Below are 24,929 nucleotides of genomic sequence, written 5' to 3'. Positions count from 1 at the left end.
GCATTTAATTCTCACAACCATTCCATGAGGTAAGTCCTACATGTTCACAACCCTTTATCGAAAAAAGTACCTTAAGAAGAGATCTGTTTCAGAATTCAGAATTTTTTGGAGTTTACAAAGAAAACACCCTCACTGGAATCTGAAGCAATACTCTATAATCAAATATTACTATTTCTGTAGCAAAACATATGAATAGTCACACTACTTAAGCAGGATAAATAAAGATTGCAAATAGCCTCACATCAGTTTAGATCAAGTTCTTCTTCCAGATGAATTGCAGAAAAACCCTGGGTTTTCCGAGTTTGGGGTTTGGGGAATTGTAGACCTGTGTGATTATCACCATTTTTCAGATGAAGAGTCAGGTGCCGTTCTGAACATAAACAGCCTAACAGCTTAACTCCAGTCTCCCAAATTGACTTCATCATCTACCCCAAATTGATGACAACTTTGGAGTCAGGAGGTTCCAGTTGCTATCTTTAATTATACCATAACTAGCCATTTGATCTTCCCTGGGCAAGCCTTTACCTCTTTCTGGTCTCTATAAAATCCTCTGTTGGCCCACATGAACTTGAAGGCCCAACTAATTTTTATTTTCAAGATTCTAGGTTTCACATTGTTTTTCCTCAAAGATACAGACATATTACCAGAAATATCTTCTCATAGACAACTGTCTTTCATTTGGCTGGTCACTGACATATTATAGGTAAACTGGCACAAAGACAACACTGTTTCCAGGCTGCTATAAACTGCAAATATTAATTTTCTTCCTTATCATCCAACATTTATAGATTTAAAAGGGGTTTATGTTAAGTCCTACATTATACCAGTAGAGACAGATGAAGGTAAGCCATTATGAGGATAGAATCTCTGGCTGGTTTAATCAACCCAGTGGAAACTCTTCTCTTGGGTCACTTTTTAAAATGTTTAGCCAGCTCTAGGATCTAACTCACAAGCTCTTTTTTTTTCTTTGCCAAATAGATTGCTTTGTCCAATGTTTGTAACATGCCCTTGGTCTCCTGAAGTAGGCTCACTTTTTACCGACTCTACAAGCTAATAAAAATAAGCATACAGCTGTTTCAAAAATGTCTGAAGGTTTCCACTGCTGATAACGCTGGGCAGGAAGAAGGCCTTGCCCACAGCTCTCTCTATCCTCTTTGCCCACAACAAGAACTGGAATAAGATTCATCAGCATTTCAGAAGTACACAGAGATCCTAAGATTTTACTACAGGAATTGGGATTGGGATTGGGGCTCTGGGGTAAGACTAGGATCGGGGAGGCAAGGAGGGAAAGGTGTTCCAAGGAAAAGGGTGGGTAGTCTGGCCACGTCTATGAAATCAAAGCCCAGAGATCTTATTTCAGACTCTCCCAAAAAATCAATAGAAATGTGTCGGCCCTCAGACTCTCCTACTGAAGTGTCTGTTTCCAGAGACTCGACGCACACGAAAGACAAGAACTACTCTACACTCTGAAATAAAGGAATTCTTACTGAAATGCAAAAAGAAACTAAATACATGCATTTGAGACATGCCAAAATCACGTTAGTCAAATGTACAGAAAACTTGAAGACTTTGCCAAGTGATACATTAGTATAGATCAGCTGTTGAGTTGAAATATTTTATATGGTCATTACGAAAACCACTGATTCTTTAACTACACTCCCTCAAGCCTTAACAGGTGAAGACAGAGAGCTACCAGAAAGTTCTCTCATATATAAGACTATATCTATCCCCTAAGATTTTTAGAATCATGCAGGATTTTAGTAACTGCTCTATAGTCAAACATCTATTTCTAGCTGCTTTACCAGCAAGTGCTTATAACACATATCCTGCTAAAAATCATGCCAAACAGAGACACAGAGAGTACTGTTCTATAACGTGTTCTATGCGTCAGCCTTCCAGCTATACAATGAAAGCATTCTTGTCCACCCAACAAACCAAGCAACTACTATTCCAACCCTGCACAGAAATCGCTCTATACCAGCACTTCGCAAACTTTTTGGTCTTGAGATCATTTATACTCTTAAAATTGAGGACCCCCTAAGAGCTTTTATTCCTGTGGGTTATAGCTATTGATCCTTACCACATTAGAAATTAAAACTGAGAAAAGTTACCATTCTTTTACATTTTTGCAAAACTCTTTAACGTCTGGCTTAAATAAAAAAATTCTCCTATCTGCTTCTGCACTCAATCTGTTGCCATACATTGCTCTGCTTGAACTCTATGGGAAAAAAATCTGGCCTTACACAGATACGTAGTTGGAAAAGGGTGAGATATTTTAATAATCTTTTCAGATTTTTGAAGATATTCTTCTTTGATACTACCCTAAAATTCAACAAGTGGTAATTTCTTAAAGGTTAGCTGCAGGGTGGAATCTGAAAGCATATCAATAATCTTTTTAAAAATTATTTACATTAAAATCCAATGGACTATGTTGTACTTTGAAGGGATTTTTTTACCCGTGAAAGATTCTGTAACATCATGCTTTGGTCATGTGGAAGGTATTGGTTCACTGAGTTATTCAGCTCTTCTAGAAGTTGGCACATTTAATTATATAATTTCTGAAAACATTTGTTAATATCAGTTCTGAGGCTAATGATAATGGATACAAATTTTCCAAAATTCTAATTTTCACTTAAAGGGTTAAATTTTATCACTGGCAAAAACTCTTTTTTTCCCTTCAAGTGACAGGCTCACTTTATTCATTTTTGAGAATCTATCTGTCTGCCAAATACCCAAATGCGAATAACTCTAGTTTGTCCACTAGTCATTCTTCAAGCAAAGCTGGTGTTTCAAGAAAAAACTAGCTAGTTCAACTAGCATCTCAAATGACTGCACAAGTGTTTTTCTCAAGAAAACCAATGGTACTTTAAACTTAATCTTTATATGCAAGATACAAAAAGTGAATTAAGTCAGTGACTTAAGAAGGTTACAATCTACCATGCAAGGAGGCAGAACATAATATTTTAATAGAGAAAGTGCTTTGGGAAGTGCTATGGGTTGCCACACACCAGGAGTAGGCAACCTATGGCCTACTGCTATTGCAATAAACGCAGCCGAACTCATTCATTCAGGTATTGCTTATGTCTGTTCTAGCAGTTCACTGGCAGAGCTGAGTAGTTGTGACAGAGACCGTATGGTTCACAAAGCCCAAACTATTTACTATCTGGCCCTCTACAGAAAAAGCTGGCTGACCTTTGCTGTATACTGTTGTAACTGCACAAGGGCACCTGGCCCAGAGGGTCATTGAGTGTTAAAACACAGTCCAGCCTTTCCTCCTGGGGGATGCATCTCCACACTGTGGGCAACAGGTTGGTAAGCAGAACCTTGAGTCCTAGTGGGTTGATGCAGCCATCTGATGGGAGGGGCATCTTTTCCTTTCACAAATGTGATATTTATGAGCCCGAGCCTATCTGGCTAGGGAGACACTATTTTCTATCTTGCACAAAAGGGAGCGTGTGTGTGTGTACAGGCTAGCAATAATCATGAATATCTCCGAGTCACACCATGAAGATAGGGTGGATTTCCATTATTAAAATATCTTTGAATTAGAAACAAAGAATCTTCATTCTTCATATCCCTTCATTAGCACCAAACAGTTTACGGAAAGAACATATATGAGAAGTACTATTAATATTTTACATTTTACCAAGCTAGTACAGTGAAAAAGTAATTACTTCCATCAGAAATACAAAATCTCATGACTGAGCAAATTCCTATGAAAGAAAGGCAGTGAAGATGATCTGGAGTCATTTTGTGTTTTCAGACACATTTTATTTCCTGGAGGATAAGAAAGGATTTGCAGGGATTTCAGTCAAACAGAAAGAAGACTCCACATTGAAGACTTCCATGGCAATATGCTTCAATTCTCTCTTGAGTTACTCTCTTAGGTCCTCATACTACAATTTCAAAACATGTGCATTTTTTTTGTGTGATGTGAGCATACATCCAGCAACATAATTGCGATTCCTAAGTTAAAACACCAGCAGCCAAAAATAGCTCTAGATTGGCTGTAACAGACATATTTATAAGGCAAGGGAAAAACTAGGCAATTAGTTTCCTCAAAGTACAAAGGTACAGCTGGAATAAAGTGTTTTATGCATTTTCATTTGACCGAGGGACTCATTTTCAGAAAAGAAAATTATAATGAAGTTTTTGAAGACATTTTTGTATCACTATCCAAGACTGTTTTAGAACTTAAACTAAATAAATTTCCTTAAAAATGTGCAAAAATTTATGTTAACATGCTGGTCAGGATTAATATTTCATAAAGGAACTGTTCCTGAATACTAAATACTCTCTCAGGATATGTGGCCAGAAAACTTAGTGAGGCCTAGGTATACACTCAAAACAACAGAAAGCAGTTAACTGGAACAGACACTTGTACACTCATGTTCATAGCAGCATTATTCACAACAGCCTAAAGATGGAAGCAACCAAAGTGTCCATCAATGGATGATGGGATAAACAAAAAGTGGTACATATACAAGGAAATATTATGCAGCCTTAAAAAGGAAGGAAATGGTAATATATGCTACTTCATGGACGAACTCTGAAAACATCACTGCTAAGTGAAATAAGCTACACACAAAAGAACAAATAGTGAATGAATCCACTTATATATGAGTGACTTAGAATAGGACAACTCATAGAGACAGAAAGTAGAATAGAGGCTGCCAGGGGCTGGGAGGGGGTGGAATGGAGAATTATTATTTAATGCATACAGAGTTTCTGTTTGGGATGATGAAAAAGGTCTGGAAATGGATAGTAGTGATGGTATGGTTGCCTAACAACATAAGTGGATGTGCTTTATGGCACCAAATTGTATACTTACAAATGGTTAAACTGGTATATTTTATGCTATGTTTATTTTACCACAATAAATTTTTTTTTAAAAAAGGTGATTTTTTTTAACATTGCTCTTCAAAACCTGATTTTTATAGCAAACTGATTTTCACCATATCAGTCTCATTAAAAGATTATTCTCTGCCATTTAGTGCTGATAATAGCTTTAGAAATAATTCTAGAAACAAAGTCTTGAAAGCATCCCTAAGACTCCCGAATCTGAACTTTAAGAAGAAAATTTCCAATGACTTATAAAAATGGAAGTGACGGGCTGACATTTAGTTATTTCCTAGTAGCTGACCTCTCCCAGTGACACATCTATTTTTGTGGATAAGCAAAAAGGAACCTAACAATTTAAGTCACAGTGCTTCCATTACTTTTATCAAGATAAACCAGAGAAGTTCAAAAGGGATGTTCCAGAACAAGGGGAGTTTCTAAGACTGACCGAATTTCAGTTACAAATCTCCAATGCCTGTGGGGTACTTCCACCGGCATATACTACGGTCACCTCAAACTCAACACATCTAAAACCAAACAGATCTCCCCATCATCTTGCAATATCTAATGTCTGTTACAAGCTCCAACTAGTATAACTGCTTCTGGTCACTGTTCCATCCTATCTTATGCATCACTGCATGCATGACTCTATTTAAATTAGCACTCTGCTAGGTCCTGGCACTCCAAGATAAAGACCTACCCCTACCACCCACCAAGAATTGTCTAACAGGGAGACAGAGAAGTAAACAGGCTATCACACGCCATGATTGGAGAAGGTGTAGCGCAGGTGTAGGTGTTCAGCTTGGAGGCCTATGTAAAAGTATGGCCTACTGAGAGATTACACATAGTCAAGTAGTTCACTTGGGCTAGATACAAGAGAGCAAGAGCTAGAATATAGTCCCACAAAAGCATCTAGGTGTGTGTTGGGGGATGAGGGGTAGTGAAAAGAAGAAAGGCCAGAAAGGTTAATAAGGCCAGTTCCTAAAAGGCTGTCCAAACTTCCAGGGATTCAGGCTGTATTTGCCGTCTCCTCTGGTGTCCTCGTGACACATTCTGGCTTCTGCCCGTAATACTCTATGGAATGTGCTCTCCCCAAGATCAGCAACAATCTTGGTCCTTCATCTAATAAACACTTCAGTCAATATTTTACTTGACACACCCCCTCTGACCCTTTGCAGGATCTGACAACAGTGACCACTTAAATTTTCTTGAAACAATTTTATCCCAACTTCCAAGATATTCTCCTGGATTTCTTCCTATCCCTCTGGCTCCAAACTTTCTTAGTCTCCTTTTCCTCTGCCCATCAGGGCTGTGTCACCAGTTCTCCTCACTTTTTACTCCACACATTTTCTCTAGGTGATACCGTCCACTGTCAAGTCTTCAGTTACCATCCAGATAGGCTGATGATTCCCTCCTCAAGTAATAACAACAATCTTTTATTGAGTAGTGTGGTAAGTGCTGTTTTAAATGCTTTACATTATTATCCCTCTTTTACAGATGAAGTTACTGAAACATAGTGAGGTGAATCAACCTTTTTCTTTTTACTATAGTCATTGTGTTTGGTATAATTCACTCTACCATGAGGAAATTTAAAAGAATAGCATGGAAAACTGTTATAAGAAGCAGCAGGCTGAAGACCAATATATATGTAATCCCACTTCTATTAAAAATGGGACTCACTATTTCACATTTCTGCATTATTTGCATTTTCAAATAACATAAAAAATTTTTTAAATTGTGTTTAGGATCATCATGGACATGTTAAAAAAAGATAAAGAATTGTTTGTCATTTCTCATTTGGCTATGTTTTTCATTTATTTTTAACTAAATGCTACAAGCTTATGTTCTACAGTTAAATGTAACATCCCATCTAGTAGAATTTATTTTCAAAGAGCCAAATTTAAAGATTTTCTTAAACTTTTAAAAGCACCAACATTACAATTACACATATATTTCAAGATTTATTTAGTCACATAATCAGGTCAATTGAGATCTTGATTCAGCACTAAATGCTACTTGCAAGTAAATGTTAGTTATCTCGTTACTGACACTGCTTTTCACATAGGAAACAGGAGCAACTTCCACACCTTAATTCATTTGAAAAGACAGCTTAAAAAAACTTAAGCGGCTACTGTAATGCATTTTTAGAAAGTTTAGTTTGTTCAATCCAAAATAATCAAGTTTTATTAAAGTAACAAGTGAAAAGTTATATATCAAGCCAGTTAATTATTTAGGTTGAAAAAAACAATTGTAATACACTGAAAAAAAAGTTGTAACAAAAGCAGTCCCCAATTCAGCGAACTGAATTTGCAGATGAAATATTCAGGAGTAATATTTTCTGTGGGTTATAAAATATTAAATAGCATCTATTTATTGAGCACCTTAAAGAATTTGGTTTGGGAGAGGGAAAAGAGAATAGAGGAGGAGAGAGAAATCGAAAAGGAGTAAAAGTCACTATAATCCTCTGGGAAGAGGGTATATAGGGAGAATAATATCAATAAGAGCAAGTTTCTCTGGTCTCACAGAAGAGTGAAATTCCAGAGAGACTAAGTGAAAGATGAGCTCTGTTTAGTGAATAGGCTAAAATATGGTGTACTAGGATTCTAAGTTTGTCAGTAGGATTTTTTTTTTTTTGAGGAAGATTAGCCCTGAGCTAACATCTGCCGCCAATCCTCCTTTTTTTGCCGAGGAAGACTGGCCCTGAGCTAACATCTGTGCCTATCTTCCTCTACTTTAAATGCAGGCCACCAGCCACAGCATGGCTTGACAAGTGATGCGTAGGTCCACACCCGGGATCAGAACCAGCAAGCTCTGGGCCACTGAAACAGAATGTGCCAACTTAGCCGCTGTACCACCGGCCAGCCCCTGTCAGTAGGATTTCATCTGCTGGAGTTTTTGTTTTTTTTTTTCTTTTGAGGAAGATTAGCCCTGAGCTAACATCTGCTGCCAATCCTCTTTTCTGCTGAGCAAGACTGGCCCTGAGCTAACATCCATGCCCATCTTCCTCTATTTTTTTATATGTGGGACGCCTACCACAGCATGGCTTGCCAAGTGGTGCCATGTCCACACCCGGGATCTGAACCAGCGAACCCTGGGCTGCGGAAGCGGAACATGCATACTTAACTGCTGCACCACTGGGCTGGTCCCCTAAGTGGACTAAAATCATAAAAATGATACAGTAATATTTTTGGAAAATCAATCAAGTAGAAATCTTCAATGTAGATGGAGGTACAGAAGAGACCGCAATCAAGGAGATCAAGTAGGACTCTAACAATAATCTAGGCATGAGGTGATAAAGCCTAGATTAGTAAGAAGTGGAAAAAGAGGACGAATACAGTTACAAGCTATATTTTGAACGAAGAACCAATGAGATCTGGTGACACACCAGGCAAAGGGAATGAAAGAAGGACAAGAGACAAAATTTCTCTAAGTACGACAAACACTGACCTGAGTACCTAGCCTGCTGACAGTGGTGGACACCTGACTGGGCACCAAAATCCTGTCGGGCACCTCTTATATGTAGCAGAGGTGGTTGCCAAGTCACAACCCAAGGTAGAACCCTCCGGACACAGACCATCTCCACCTGGCCCAATGCTTACCTAATCAACAAGCCCCAACAGCACCAGCACCAGCCATCAGAATACCCACACACTTGACCTTCCTAATAAGGAGTTGAGATGCTCTGCTGTCTTTTGACTTTAAAAGCCCCATCCCATTTCCCCTCCTTCAACCTCATCTCTCAGAGCCTAGACTCCATGCTGGACTGGGTTCACTCTTTGACAGTAAGACCACTCCACTCAGCATTTAATCTTTGGTTTCATTTGTCCTAAATAGCTAGCAAAACGGAAATTAGGAGTTACTACAGGGAGAGCTTAGAGCTGAGAAAAATGATCATTTTGCGACGTAACAAAGAAGTGTTAAATGCTGAGTACACGTGCTGAGCAAACTGGGGCAGTAAGATGCTAAGAAATTTGCCCGAAGTTATACAGATAGAAACAGAATGCTAACATGGTCAGTATGGCTCCAAAGGTCCACAATTCTAACCATCACACCATATTACCTCTCAATATATGCAGAAGAGCATGAAGGTTGAGATTAGCCATTTGGTTTGATTAAGAGATAGAGCAGTTTCAATAGAATGGCGGGCAGAGAGACAACAGAAGAAGTGGGTCCCCCTCATTGCCTGAGGAAATCTAGCAGTAGAAGACAGAAATGAAACTGAATAGTAATGTGGAAGATAAGCAGGGGGACTTGGTTTATTCTTTTTTTTTAAGATAGGGAAGGTCTATGCCACTCAGAATACAGGAAAAATAGAAGTTCATAAGAGAAGGTAAGATTAAGGATAATCAGAGGAGGGAAATGATTATGTGGGCAAGATTCTAGAGAAGACATGAAAGAAGGGGTAGCTTTAGGGAGGAGAAACAACACCTTCTCTACTGAGACCAGAAAGGTCAGAGAAACAATAATGGGCTGAAATAGAGATGAGGTTTTGTCAGAGCACTTACACCAGAAGGTCTCAGTCTTCTCCATATGATAGGACGTAGGCTTAGTTATTCAGTATGAAGTGAAGAAGGAATGATGGGTTCAAAGACGAGAGTGGGTTTGGAAGTATCTCAAGCTGAAAGTTCCTTAAATTCAAAGCTTGGTTTTGTAAGATAAATTAATCACCTACTTTTATAAAACTCATGTTAGAAATTCTTTATGTTAAGCGAATATATAAAAAGGGACACTTGAATTCTCTTCAAAGAATAATGAATATCTAAGTACTGTGGAAGTCAGCAAGGTAAAGATGCCAAAGAAAGATATTAAGAGTTGAGTGAGGTGAACTGTGGAAGGTTTCCCAGAAGCCTGGTTGAAAAAAGGGAGGTATTTTAAGCAGAAGAGATGGCATATATAATGGTAAGAAGATGGCAATGCACCAAATTAGCTGGACTTGAGGAGGATAAAGACCTAATAAAATAATGGGAACTGGGTTAATGAAAACGTGGAGTGGAGAGACAAGTGCCTTGTGAGGTGGTACAGAGCATTTAAGAGGACAGGCTCTGCAGTCAGACATCCGGGGTTCAAGTCTCGACTCTGTCCTTCACCAACTGTGTGACCTTGGGCAAGTTAGTTAACCTTCCCAGTCTTCAATGTTGCCATTTGGAAAATGAGAGTGATGATATTATCATTCATCTCACAGAGTTAAGCGCCCAATGAAGTTATCTGGTAGATGGAGTGTTAACATAAGTTACTGCTCAGGAGAATCACTACAAATTCTTCAGCTAAGGGATGATGAAACGAGAAGAGTCAGGAAAATTACTTTACTAATTCCACAGGAGGTAAGAGCTAACATTTCCTAAAGGTCTAGCTTATTCTGAATAACTTTGTTCTCTAACCCTCTTTACCACCCTAAGAAATAGTTAACTTTTATTATCTCTAATTTACCTATGAGTAAACTAAGGAATAGAGAAGTGAAATATCTTGCTCAAGGTTACAAAGTCAGTAAGTGATAGAGTTGGATTCAAATCCAGACAGTTTGAGTCCAGAAGCTCTAAAGTACTCTGTTTATTCTGAATACCTGTCACTTTGGATTTCCCAAATAAAGGCTTCCCTCTATTAGTGCAAATAATCAAGGACTGACTGCAGATACAATTATTTGTCATCTTCTAGCAGACAAATCAAGGTCAGCCCCAGGGCCCCGTTCTTTCCCCAGAGACCCCAAGCTATGCAGAGTCACTGTAGTGACTTAGGGATGCTTACATTAGAGAGGTGGGGGAAGAAATGTGAACTCCCATTGAGGTTAAACTCTTCTTATCTCCCACTGGGATATGTGCTCCCATTTGCCTACTCAGTCCCTCCATCCTCCTTCACTTCTACCTGTACTACTACACTTTCAAGTGCTAACGTTTTTGTTTCAATTTGATTACCCCAATTTATTTAACTGGATTTTATCTGAATTCGACATTACTACAGAGAATGAGGAAAAGGCATACCTACACTTAGTGTAAGTCCACAATGGAAAAACACAGACAGTTTGTCTTAAAACTAAATTGGAGTTAATTCATTAATTTGCCTCCAAATTATTAGTAAAGTGCAAGGTTTCCAAATAATATATTCAAAAGCAAAAGCTTATAGCGTTCTGAAAGTTTTGACATTACCTTTTATTCTATTTCCAATCTATTTTTATAGTGAATCTAAGACTAGGGGTGCTGAGACTGACTTCAGAATTTGAGTAAGGTTCTAGTAACAGCATGTTAAAAATGGCCAACATTTATCAACTCATTGTAAAAGGCAATTTATGGTGTAGCCTTCACGCGATAAAAGTCAAGTCCCCCAACTCCCATAAAAAGCTTTGTTGCTGTTCTCCTGATATTATAAACACATGTTTACTCTAAGGTGATATTTGACTTGGACTTTCCTAACCCCTTCCCACCCTCATCTGGAAAGCAGCCCAACTTCTACTCCTGAGCTTGCATAGCACAACCCCTTGTAGAGAAAAATGCAGTGTCTACTTCACAACTGCCTTGATTACACTGAGGATTTAGTGACTCAGAGGGAACAGAAATGGTAAGACAGAACTTTAATAAAATCAGTCACAGCTGGGCTAATGTCTGAAGACAAAAATCAGGGTAATAACAGGAAAATATTTGGCAAACTTCAATATCTTTCCCAAAAAACCCCTTTTAAATAGTGTTTTCCAAATCAGATTCTATACGACAAAATTTTCCTATGTAATTTAATTGATCTGAATGACTAAAAGCAGTGATGGACAAGAAGGTTTTGACTACTGGGTTTTTTTTGTTTTTGTTTTTGTTTTAAGAACTTCCTAAAGCTCATAACACAAAACTTATCCTCTGCTCCTTTTTTCCTTAAAGCACCCAACGGGTTTTATGTTCCATAGCACGCTCTTTGGGAAGCTCTGCTCTAAAAGAAGGAATCTTTTTTCCAACACAAAGCCAGGTAAAAACCTGGTCACTAACTCTTGATTCAGAAACTAAACACAAATAATAACAACTACGATAATAACAGCAAATAACATTTGTTAAGCATTTATTATGTGCTAAGTATCATTATATGATACTTTGATTTCATTATTTAATTCTCATTACCACTCTGAGATAGGTAACTTTTATTATCCCTAATTTAAAATGATGAAACTGATAAGCAGACAGGTGTTCAATAATTTGTTCAATGTTATAAAGCTAGTAGGTGACAGAGTCTGGATTCAAATCCAGACAGCATGAGCTCAGAGCTCTAAAGTACTCTGTGCTAAATATCTCCAAAAAGCAGACACTCGGCTGTCTGGAGAGGACTCTGCCATCCTTAGCAATAACAAGAATATTTAATATCTTGTTTTCTCAGAGATGTACACAAAGAATCAATGACTGAGGTCTTCAGCTGGAATTAATCTACTTTCACTCCTCTAAAAAAGACTCAGATCAAATAACTACTGCCCAGGACTCCAGGAGTGGGAAAAAAAACCCAACATAAAAAATACTATTAGAAACTGAAACAAGAATGAGAAGCCTTGGTTGATTTTACTTATGAATTTTCTAATGAATTTTTTAATATTGACAAAAAGTAAGACATTCATAAGATGAATGTCAAAATTTGAAAGTCACACTAAGAAAAGACTATTTTTAGTTGGTAGCTATAAAGGGTGCTGGACTCTATTCTATAGTTGGAGACTTCTGCCACTTGTGAGAATATTTTCAAAGGAAACTTGGTTTAGTAAGAGTCAAATTCTTGTTTAGAGTTTAAATTACAGTGTTTTAAAAGCTTGAGTTACGCAGCTTTTTCCAAACTTTCAGTTTTCCTCTACACACGGGTGCCACAAACACTCAAACAAACGTTACCTGGCTGCCCATAAATAATAAACATGACAAAAACCTATAAAAGGGGGGTAATTCTTTAAAAAGTATCTAAACAAAACCCTATCCAAAAGGCCTGCGAGACCAAGAAATAAAGCTGCTGTTATAATAACAATAACAATAGCTAATACTTTTGGGGCTCTTACTATGGTTAGACACTGTTCAAGCTGTTTACATCTAACTCATTCCACTTTCACAACACCCCTATGAGGAAGGCACTATTATTATCAGCTCTAGAGATGAAGATACGGAAGCTCAGAGAGATGAACTAATTTGCCCAAGGAAGAAGCAGAGCTAGCATGCCAATCCAGGCAGTCTGGCTCCAGATCCAGAAGTCATACTCTAAACCATTCCACGGTACTCCTCCTCAACTTTGCTTGTTCCCCCAACCTCAGACCAGATCATTAAGTTGCATCTCGGATCAAAATGTGCCTTCTAAGAGCTAAGAGTAAACGAAGTACACATGGATCATTTTCTAGGATAGGCCATATCCTAGACCATAAAAACAACTTAAAAGGACTGAAATCATACAAAATATGTTCTCGAACTACAATGGAATTCAATTAGAAATCACCTACAGAAAGAAATCTGTGAAATCCCCAAATATTTGGAACTTAACATACTTTTAAATAATCCATGGATCAAAATAAGAGATCACATGGGATATTAAAAAATATCATGAACTGAATGAAGATGAAAACATAACATATTAGAATATGTGAAATTCAGCTAAAACAGCATTTAGAAGGGAATCTACAGCATTAAATTATTAATGGGAAAAGAAAAAAAATTTAAATCAATGATATAAGCTTCCACCTTAAGAAACTAGAAAAAGAAGGGAAATTAAACTCAAAGCAGGTAGAAGGAAATAATATAGAACAGAAATCAATAAAACTGAAAACTACAAAATTTCTTTCTGTAGAAATCAACAAGCTAATCCTAAATTTTTTTTTTTTTAAAGACTTTATTTTTTTCTTGTTTTCTCCCCAAAGACCCCCGGTACATTGCTGTATATTCTTCATTGTGGGTCCTTCTAGCTGTGGCATGTGGGACGCTGCCCCAGCATGGCCTGATGAGCAGTGTCATGTCCGCGCCCAGGACTAGAACCAACAAAACACTGGGCCGCCTGCAGCGGAGCGCGTGAACTTAACCACTCGGCCACGGGGCCAGCCCCTAATCCTAAAATTTTTATGGGAGCAAAGGAACTAGAATGGCCAAAACAATTTTGGGAAAAAAGTTGGAGAATTTTATGAATAGATATCACTATTTACTATAAAAGTACAGTATTCACAGTGTGGTACTGGTAAAGAATATACATACTATTCTATGGAACAGAACAAAGATTCCAGAAATCCACGAGTTCATGATCAATTGATTTTTGGCAGATGCCAAGTGGAAAGGAACACTCTTTTTAATTAACAGTGTTTGAACAACTGGACATCCATATGCATAACAAAGAAAAACTTCATACCATATACAAAAATTAACTCAAAATAGACCATAGACTTAAATGGAAAACTGAAGTCCATAAAGCTTCTGGAAGAGAAAAGAGGAGAAAAAACTTTATGAAAATGGGTTATATGAAACTGCCAAACTGTGGCTAAAGTGACCGTACCATTCTGCATTCCCACTGGCACTGTTTGAAATTTCCAGCAGCTCAACTTCTTTATCAGCACTTGTTACAGTCATTTTTTTTTTTTAAAGCATTTTTTTTTTTTTAAAGATTTTATTTTTTCCTTTTTCTCCCCAAAGCCCCCCGGTACATAGTTGTGTATTCTTCGTTGTGGGTTCTTCTAGTTGTGGCATGTGGGACGCTGCCTCAGTGTGGTCTGATGAGCAGTGCCATGTCCGCGCCCAGGATTCGAACCAACGAAACACTGGGCCGCCTGCAGCGGAGCGCGCGAACTTAACCACTCGGCCACGGGGCCAGCCCCTTGTTACAGTCATTTTTAAAAAAAATTTGAACCATTATAATAGGTACGTAGTTGTATCTCAATGTAAGTTTCAGTTTTCTTTTCCTTAATGACTAATGATGGTTGAGCATCTCTTTGTGTATTTATTTGCCATCTGTATCTCTTCTTTGGTGAAGTGTCTGTTCACATATTTTGCAATTTTTTATATTGGGTTGTCTGTTTTCTTACTGAGTTGGGAGAGTCATTTATATATTCTGGTTAGCAGTCCTTTATATGATACATATTTTGCAGAATTTTCTCCTAGTCCATGGCTTGTCTTTTCATTTTCTTGACAATGTCTTTTAAAGAGCAGAGGTTTTTATTTTTTTAATTATTATTTTTTAAGATTTTATTTTTTCCTTTTTCTCCCCAAAGCCCCCTGGTACATAGTTGTATATTCTTGGTTGTGGGTCCTTCTAGTTGTGGCATGTGGGATGCTGCCTCAGCGTGGCTTGATGAGCAGTGCCATGTCCGCGCCCAGGATTCGAACCAACGAAACAATGGGCCGCCTGCAGTGGAGCACGCGAACTTAACCACTCGGCCACAGGGCCAGCCCCCTGGAGGTTTTTATTTTGATGAAGTTTGATTTACCAATTTTTCTTTTATGATTTGTGTTTTGTATCTTAACCCATTTTCATAAAGATTTTTCTCCTCTTTTCTCTACTGGCTCTCACCCCCAAGGTAAGCATGCTCCTCTTTTACAAAAGGGAATAATGTGGCCACTGTCTATGGCTCCTTTAATCAGGTCCCACTTACACCCCTCTAGAAGAAATTCCTCCATGATACTATTTCTATATTTCACTCATTATGTCCACTGTTTACCACATTCTTTATGTGAGGGAGAGGTTAGATACTTTGGGAATTCATGTCTCAGCCACCTGTATCTCTGATATAGCTTTCCTTTCCTATTAAGAAGTTTATCACTTTCACTAATAAGCATGTACTTAATACACAAAAACAAAACAAAAACTGCTTTTCATTCCTCCCATCTCCTCAAGCAGTCAGTTCCTCTAACGTTCTGCAGCTCCTGATCCTTTGTGCAGAGGCTCTCTATTCTCTCCTTCACATTGGCTATCATTTTAATCTGAGAGTTCGGAAGAAGGAATCTGATAACAAAACAAAAAAGCTACTATGGATTCCCACTGAAAGCTTTTTCTCTGAAGGGAGAGCCAGTCCTGTTTCCTACTGCAGCACTGTCACCTAGAAACCAAAATTCTCAGCTGACATAACATTTCAGGGCTAATCTAATTCCTAGGAAACTACTTGGCACAGTTCAAAACAGAAAAACCAGCAGCAGTATTTGCCTTTATACCACCAAGAATCTGAAATCTCAAACTGTAATTCCTAATAATAAGTACAGCTACTTAGTTTTACTGACCATTTAATATGCATGGGGTGCTGTGCTAAATGCTTTAAATGAATTAGCCTATTTAATACTCAAAATAACCCTGTGACAAAGTTACCATCATTATTCCTATTTTATACACATAAAGTTAGCATTTAACATTTCTAAAAACAGAAGATATGTCGAACACCAAGTACCTAAAATTTGGTTTGAATGACCAAAATTTAGGCAGTATACTAAGGAATATGACAATTAATCCCCAGAGGATTATGAAAGATTGGTTTTTGCCTTATACTATTATTTTCTGGCTCTAACACTAAAAAAAAAAAAATACAGGTGTGTGTCCCCTCTTGAAGAAAACAGGTTATTTGAAAAAGTCACATTTACGTAAATAAAAATGAAAATTATTTTACTTGGAAATCCTCACAATCAAGGAGAGAACTCAAGCTTGCCCTCACAATAGTTCAGAGTTCACTATAATACAGGGAGCTTGTTTCCACACTGTGGTTTCATATCAGAGATCTGAACTTCACAGGAAGCCTCTTTAAAAACGGTGTATTAGAGAGATGTTTTACTGAGCCCTTCCAAAGCATGAGAGCCTACTTTAGATACTACATCAGCACTATGGGGATAGGGTGATAACTCACGGCTCCTAACCTCAAGATTATAATCTAAGCGAGGAGACAAAATGCACATAAATAACTTTGAATGAACCAGAGAGATCTAAATTTCAAAAAAAAGGAACAGACAGCTACAGGAGAGGAGGAAGAGACTACTTCCAATCACACAGGTCAAAATGGCCTCTTCCGAGGAGGTGATATTTGAATTATTCTCGAAGGATAAGCAGGATCTGAATACGTGGAATCCAGTAAGAAGACAACCTTTCAGAAACAAAGGGTAGAATAAGAATGATGGCAATAATGACAGGGAAGTGTGGGGTGTGTTAAGTACTTGGAGCTTACTTGGAGCATGGGACCAGAAAGAAAATAGAGGAAAACAAAGTTGGCCAGATGGCTGGGCAGAGACAGGCCTTAAAAAAGGAGAGAGACCAGGAGAAAGCCTAGATGGAAAGCTACTGTAATACTCTAGGAAGAATACCTGAATCAAGGCTGATACCAGAAACATTTTAAGAGGGAGAACAAGAGCATTTGGCAGCTGACCTGGTATAGGGGAGCAAGAGAGAAACAGGAATGAAGCTGGGTAAATGAGAGGATGGTATTACAGAACAAAAATATGGAGCAGAGGAGGAGAAACAGATAGATGCATGAGAGTAGGGACAGGGAAAGGAGGGGTTTTTTTCAATGCTGAGTTTCAAGTGACAGAGGACTATTTAAGTGAGATTCACTTTTTTATGTAACTAAACTGGGCTGCAAATGTGGGGCCAGAGCTCAGGACTGAGAGTTCATCTTAACACATACATATGGAAAATGACAGTAAATCTGCATAGCACTGATCTGTGAAGATTCAATAAACATGTGTCAAGGATTAGAAACTTGCATATACATTCTCCTTTAATCCCAATGAGATGAACAGTATTTATCTCACAAGATTACTTATCACCATTTCCTGAAATTATAGTATTTGGCCTATAAATTCTTCTTAGCTAATGAGTTCAGTTAGAACCAGTTTTACGTTAACCACAATCTGGAATGCAGAAACAAAGGAGATCTCACCAAAGATGGAGTTTTAAAAGTCTTGGGTTCATAACAGGCAGCCGAGCTAATTAATATGAGAATCTTTCAGTTCATTTTTACTCCTCGTAGCTCCCTGATCTCTTCAGCACAATTATGTGTGCCAACCAGTTTCAAGCCAACTGTGCTGCAGTTAACAAGAGGGCAGTGGAGTGGTGAGAGGGGCTGAATGGTCTATGAAGTCAGCTCCGTTGTCTCCAACAGGGGTTGGGGGGGCTGTGAGTGGGGGTGGTCGGAGGGGATTTTGCCCTGTGAAGTACTCTTTGAGAGACTGCCAAGATGACAGATGGGCCACAAACAGCTTCCACATGAACACCTAACATTCAAGAGGTGGGAAGTAAAGAGGAGCATGGACGCTGCCAAAGAAGAAGTTAGAAATGTCTACTAAAACAAAGGGAGATATTTCTTCCCCACTGTCTAGGTGGCAACTTCTTTCTATAATTTTAAATTCATTCTCCTTTTCTATCAGTGAACAGGGACCAGCTGTATTATTCTTAGTATTAATAGGAAAAGCACTAAATGAAGGTCTTGAACTACTTTGGTTTAACCAAAGACAAAAACCGCTTGTGTTTCCCTTTCTGTAATTCTGTTTCATTAATGAATAATAAAACAAGTGTCCACAACTGTGTACACGCAGTGGGTAAAACGTGTTAAAAATACACAGTAATAAATCTTTCCTATCTTCATATGGAATACGATACATCTTATAAAGTAAGTATAAGCCTCTAACTAATAAGTGAAACATACATTTCGGAATTACAGTATTTTAGAGATGGAAGAGAAACAGACCACATTTTACAGGGGGGAAATGAGGTTCAGGTAGCTTAGCTTGTTGTCTGTAATGTTCTCTCCTTGTTTTGAACTTCGAGGTTATCACCTTGGTATTATATATCAGCTATCTGTGTACATCTTATTTGCCCCGTTAGATCACAATCTCCTGGAAAACAGGGACCCTATTCTTTCTTTTAATGATGTCTAACAAATTGTGTCACACAGAGTGAACAGTAAAAGTCTGAAATCGGTTATCACTCAGAAAGGAAGGAAACTCTCAGTCAAATAACATATTGTTCTAAAACAGTGAAAAAATTCATTTCTATATTAGAAACCACAACTATACTTAATCATCCTCATGATTTACTAAAGGCTCTTTAAGCACACAGCCCTCAGCAGCAATAGCTCTTTAGCTCTCTCTCATTCCAAAAATTCTAAGAAAGCTTATTCCTTACAGTGTAACAGATGATCAAGAATTCTTCCAACCAGGGGCCGGCCGGGTGGCGTAGCAGTTAAGTTCGCACGTTCTGCTTCTTGGCGGCGCAGGGTTCGCCGGTTTGGATCCCAGGTGTGGACATGGCACCGCTTGGCAAAAGCCATGCTGTGGTAGGTGTCCCACATATAAAGTAGAGGAAGATGGGCATGGATATTAGCTAGGAGCCAGTCTTCGTTGGCAAAAAGAGGAGGATTGGCAGTAGTTAGCTCAGGGCTAATCTTCCTCAAAAAAAAAAAAAAAAAAAAAGAATTCTTCCAACCAAGTCCAAGAACTAACCTTTGACCCACCCTACTACCACTCTCACAACAAAATGAAGGAAATGTAACATATCATAGTCAAAAAAAAATCTTGAGAGAACTGTTTAGTGGTTACCAGGGGGAAAGGGGTGAGGGGTGGGCACAAAGGGTGAATGGGCGCACCTATATGGTAACTGACAAATAATAACATACAACTGAAATTTCACAATGTCGTAAACTATCATAACCTCAGTTTTTAAAAAATAAATAAAAATACCATTATATTACAAAATTAAAAGATGGGAATTGGTTCATCCCTCAAAAATAAATAAATAAAGAAATAATAAATCTTAAGAGAAAAGGCTCTTTTGGTTTCAAATTCTTGGCTGAAACGAGTCTCTTTCCTTCTACAACCTTATTTCCTCTTAAAAGAGCTTTTTTATGAAGTTAAAAATATCTTGAAAAACAATATCCTACCTAAAAGGCTTAATGAAAAGAGGAAAATCTGTACAGTCTCTCAAAGTTAGCATTATAGAAATCTGGAACTACGTATACAAGCCCCTGCTGTTTTAAGATCACAAGAAAACAGCTGGCCTGGGAAGCTAAAAGAGAGGTGAACCATTCCCAACATCTTTTAACAGCCACTTCAAGCAACCACTTGTTCTGCAAATACCACAGACCCCTTGGGAATCCTCAGTTCTGGTCGATAACTTCAACTCTGGCAACTTGCCTTGCAAAGGAACTGTTCTACCTGAAAGAGGCATTAATAGGAGAAAACTATATAATCTTATCATATTCTTTGTAGTTTTTATGGAATTCAAACTAATTCACATTTCAAAATGAAGTATGGTAATAGTTACAACACACACTAGATCCAAGCACACACATGAGCCATCATTCCTATATCCCAACTATCTAATCTGGAGCATGCACACTGTCCACAAAGCTGGCCACCAACAATGCCTCCTATCTCTGCACGCACCTGCTGCTCCTCCCAACAAGAGGCAGAGTCTATTTCCCCTCCCCTTGAATCTGGGCTACCTTGGGATTGCTCCAGCCAACAGACTGCTACAGAAGTGAGGCTGTGCCAGTTTTGGGCCTAGGTCTCAAGAGAGCTAGCACTTTCCATTTTTGCGTTCTTGGAGCCCTGAGCTGGCATGCAAGCAAGTCCAGGCTCCACTGCTGGAAACTAGAAGCCACGTGGAGAGACAGACCCTGTAGAAGAGACCACATGAGAGAGGCCACGGAAAACAAGCACTCAGACACCCTAATCAAAAGCCAGCATCAAGGCTCCAAACATGTAACAGATCATCTTGGAATTTCCAGTCTAAACAGAGTCCAGCAGCTAACAAGTGGAGCAAAGACAAACCATCCCAGCTGAGCCCCGCCTCAACTGCAGATGCACACAAATCGTGAGCAAATATAGTATTTCTGAAAGGATAAAATTTGGAAATAGCAAACAGTAGTTGCCAGAGGTTAGGGAATGGAGTGAGGATGGCAGGGCAGCACCAAGAGGGAGGTGGGCATGTAGTATCCTTATGAAAGGGCAATATGAGGGTACTTTTGTTGTTAGTCCTGTTTGCTACCTTGTCTATGGTGGTGGATATACAGACAGACACAAGTGATAAAACCGTATAGACCTTAACACACACACACGAGTACAAGTTAAAACTGGTATCAACGCCAATATCCTGGCTGTGATATGACACTACAGATTTGCAAAACTTACCATTGGGAGAAACTGGGCAAAGGGTACATGGGATCTCTCTGTATTTTTTTTTACAACTGAATGTGACTCTACAACATCAATCAAAAATGCCTACTTTAAGCTACTAGGTTTTGAAGTAGGCTGTTATATGGCAAAAAATAACTGAAACAGAGTAGTAATATTTTAAAACTTGCTAGCTCAGCTTTATAACAAAATATTAACTGGGTATATAATGGATGTTAACAAGTGCTACTGTTAATAGTATGGTGCATTATTTTTGCCTAGTTTATTTGCATTTCACCAAACAGTTCTCAATTACATGCAATAATTATCCCTTCAACTGGCTAGATAGAAATGGGAGGAGACAAAAGCTAGACATGAAAAAGGTTAACACTGTCAAACACGCTTTTCCCATATTTTAACATCTTTGAAATTGGAGAGTATTTTACAATTGGCAGCAATTTCTTTCTTTCTTAGTGGCACAAAAATAATGGTCCATTTTAAATCAATAGTCTTAGATTTGCTGAAATATATTAAAATCTGAGCTCTTTTTAATTCCAAATATGTATTTAGTTGCATTTCAAAACACAAGAGGTTTTTGTTTTCTATAGTTCTTTCCTGTATAAGCCACTATTATCTCGCATTTTTCTTATTACATATAGTTAAACCTAATCTTAACTAATAAATATGGCCTACAACAATGTTATCCAAAATGTACCCCATGGAATCTTAGTTTTTCAAAATATTCTTTTCTTGTGGAAAAGAGTTCCATAGTTAAATTAGTAGGGAAAATACTGTCCTATCCATTAAAACCTAGATTCCTCAAAGTCTACAAAATCACTTCTCTACCAGCATTGGAAACTCAAAAAGACAAAACAAACTTACAATTCTTTCTATGGAACTGCATACATTATTTCTGAAATGTTCCTCAGATGACCTAGAAGTTTTTAAATGTAATTTTAAATGCCCTATGTTTTTGCTAATTCTATATTCTAGCTGTTATGAAATTCTTTTAACAGCTAAGTTGACTAATTAGTAGTTCGCTAAATTTTAGAACAAGAAGAGTTGGTTAATAATTTAAGACTGACCACACGCAAGGTTTTCAGCCCTTTTTACAATTTACACAAGAGGCAACTGTTAAAAATCACTAAGCAATTTAGCAAATGTCTTCAGACACTGAGATGAGGAGTTGAACATAGCACCACCATGGCTGTTTTCTCAGCAGTAGTAGTAAATAAAATATCATTTATTAATTTAATTTGAACATTATTAGTGGTTTTAATCAGATTATTAAAATGTACCTGATTATACTCTTATGTAATCCTAATTTACTCACTCTAAGGAGAAATCTGCCTTTGTCAACACACAGTTTTATGCACCTTTATTCCTGGGGTAACACCTATGGCTAAGTAGGTTATCATTCCCAGTTCTTCACTCCATCCTTTATTGGAATTATTCACCCCACAGGGAGGGAGGGAGGAGGGAAGAATTATACACTCGTGTTCACTGCTGTATGACTTTGCAATGCCTCCCACTGTGGAAGCTGTGTATTCCCCAGCACCACTGATACTGGGCTTGGCCATATAATTTACCTAACTGGTAGGAAGAATCAGTGTGCCAGTTCCCAGATGAAGCCTTAAGAGACACTGCATGTTTCTACTCACCCTTCTCATACTTCTGTGATCCTATATGAGAAGAACATGGAGCCACATGCCCAGGTGGCCAGTGCTTCTCAGCCTAGGCATGAGAATAAAAATGTACGAAATAGACCTGAACCTGGCCAGAAGTTTAAAGCCCAGCCTGGCCTAGATGATGAGCAAAGCTTAGATCAGTGGACCTGCACCAACCTGAACACCCATAAGAACAAAAGTAAATGTTGTTGGTTGTAATTCACTGAGGTTTTGAAGTTGTTATGCAGCAGCAGCAAAAAAAAAACCAAAACAAAACAACTAACAATAGCTATACAAGGAAAGCTACTAAACTGGATAAAATTCATATGATAGGTAGAAACTCACTTAATGCTTATCTGCATTCTTCTCTTTGATGCCCAGAGGAGGATGTTTAGGCTATCCTATTTACTCCTTTGCCTTGTTACTTATTAGAATTAGCTGCAAGAATGATATAGAGATGCTGCTTCAGCCAAAAAACTCAAATTGTACTGGTCACTAGAAATCCAACCCTTGTATCAAGCAAGACTACTACCGAGCAAAAACAAAATATTCTTCACTGTGACAGGTGTCTCTTTAGTATTAAAACTTAGACACAGTGATTATGAATATAGCTCACACTTACCACTTAAAACAAAGGAATCATTTTTGTTTAACAAAGCTATAAAATACTCTACCAAAACAAATACTTAAGAATAAAAGGCACAGATATATAGAGGATATGCATGAAAGGCTGGAAAAAGAAAAGGGTTGGTCTCTTGAGGAAAGACGGACTTTGTGAATTTATCAGGTTATCAGGCGCAGACTCAAGTGCTGTGAATACGCATTTATTTTTTCCTTATCAGCTCTACAGAAAGGTGTTACTCTATAGTAGACCCTTGTTGGATCTCTCTCCAGCATACATTCTGCCTTCCTCTCCTAACACAAGCTGATTTGGATTGTACCTATTCCCAGCTCTAGCTTATCCCAAATCCTGACCAAAGATAAGCACATAAAACAAGGCAGATCAATCACGGCCAATAAGATTCGATTGGGACTTCTGTTTAAGCCATCAGGAAACTCCTTCTTAGAAGAGAGGAACAAGTCTTGCCTGAAGCCAGTGCTACCTGGACTTCTCAGTTACTGTACTAGAAAAGCCTCATTTATTGCTTAAGCCATTGGGCTTTTCAGTTCTATTATTTGCATCCAAACATTCAACAGGTACAATTTTTAGAGTAATCAAGGAGCAAATGTGAAATTAGAATCAGAGGTATTACCAACATACACAGCCATGATTCCATGAAAGTGGGCAGACTCAAAAAATCTGATGAGCCTTCCTCAATTCATCTTAAATCCAAGAGTCTTTCTCTTTAAATAACCAAAGGTGGAAAACAGCATAATAATATCCCTAGCTCTGTGGCTAAATTATTTTTTCAGTAGGTAGATACATCTGACACATTCCATTCACTGGAATAGTCAACAACTATATTATTTAAGAAACAATATGACAGACTGTAAAATGGAGCAATTCTATTCCTACATATATACTCAAGAGAATTGAAAACACATGTTTACACACACAAAAGACATATACATAGATGTTTATAGCAGGATTATCCATAATAACCCAAAAGTGAAACAATCCAATGCCCACCACAGGAATGGATACACCAATTGTGGTACATCCGTGTAACGGATTATTTTGGGCCATAGAAAGGAATGAAGTACTATGTATGCTACAACATGGAAGAACCCTGAAAACATCAGGCTAAACGAAAGAAATCAGACACATAAGGCCACATATTGTATGATTCAATTTATATGACATATCAGAAGAGGCAAATCAATAGAAACAAAGTAGATGAGCGGTTGCTTAGGGCTGGGTACGGAGTGACGGACAGGGAATGGAGAGTGACTGCTAGTACATCCAGGTTTCTTTTGAGGGGAATGAAAGACACTGATGCTGGTTGCACAACTAAAACCCATGGAACTGTATACTATGAAAGGATGAATTTTATGGTATGTAAATTATATCTCAATAAAGCTGTTATTTAAAAAAACAAAAGCACTGAATTGCTCAAATGTTTATTATTCACTGGTTTTCTCTGCTATGCACTTTAAGTGAAAAGAATAGATTACTTATATGCAAAACATTTGGGTTGTCTCCTCCCCTCAACTCAGTTTTTCATATAGATTCCTGAAACCTTCATGTTGTTAAGAGGATAAGAAATAAAGGGCCAAGTTACATATCGTCCTTAAAAGAATAAAAAGAGAAATTGCCTCAGTATGTTCATTCTTAAATTACTTGACTGTATAATTAGGTTAAATTACTGGACTGTTTAAGTCAAAAGTTCTGGAATATGCAACAAAATGTGTTAATTGGGCAAGTCCA

The 24,929-nt window shown here is 38.0% G+C and overlaps 1 protein-coding gene across 4 annotated transcripts in view; it reads right to left on the bottom strand.

The window, feature by feature from the left end:
- The window catches only part of SPPL3 (signal peptide peptidase like 3), a 121,818-nt gene that overhangs the window by 49,631 nt on the left and 47,258 nt on the right, over positions 1-24,929 (bottom strand). The gene's annotated exons all lie outside the window — the stretch shown is intronic.

Source organism: Equus przewalskii, chromosome 7, assembly GCF_037783145.1.
Source record: "Equus przewalskii isolate Varuska chromosome 7, EquPr2, whole genome shotgun sequence".
NCBI lineage: Eukaryota > Metazoa > Chordata > Mammalia > Perissodactyla > Equidae > Equus > Equus przewalskii.
This window is presented reverse-complemented; position numbering and strand designations above follow the sequence as displayed.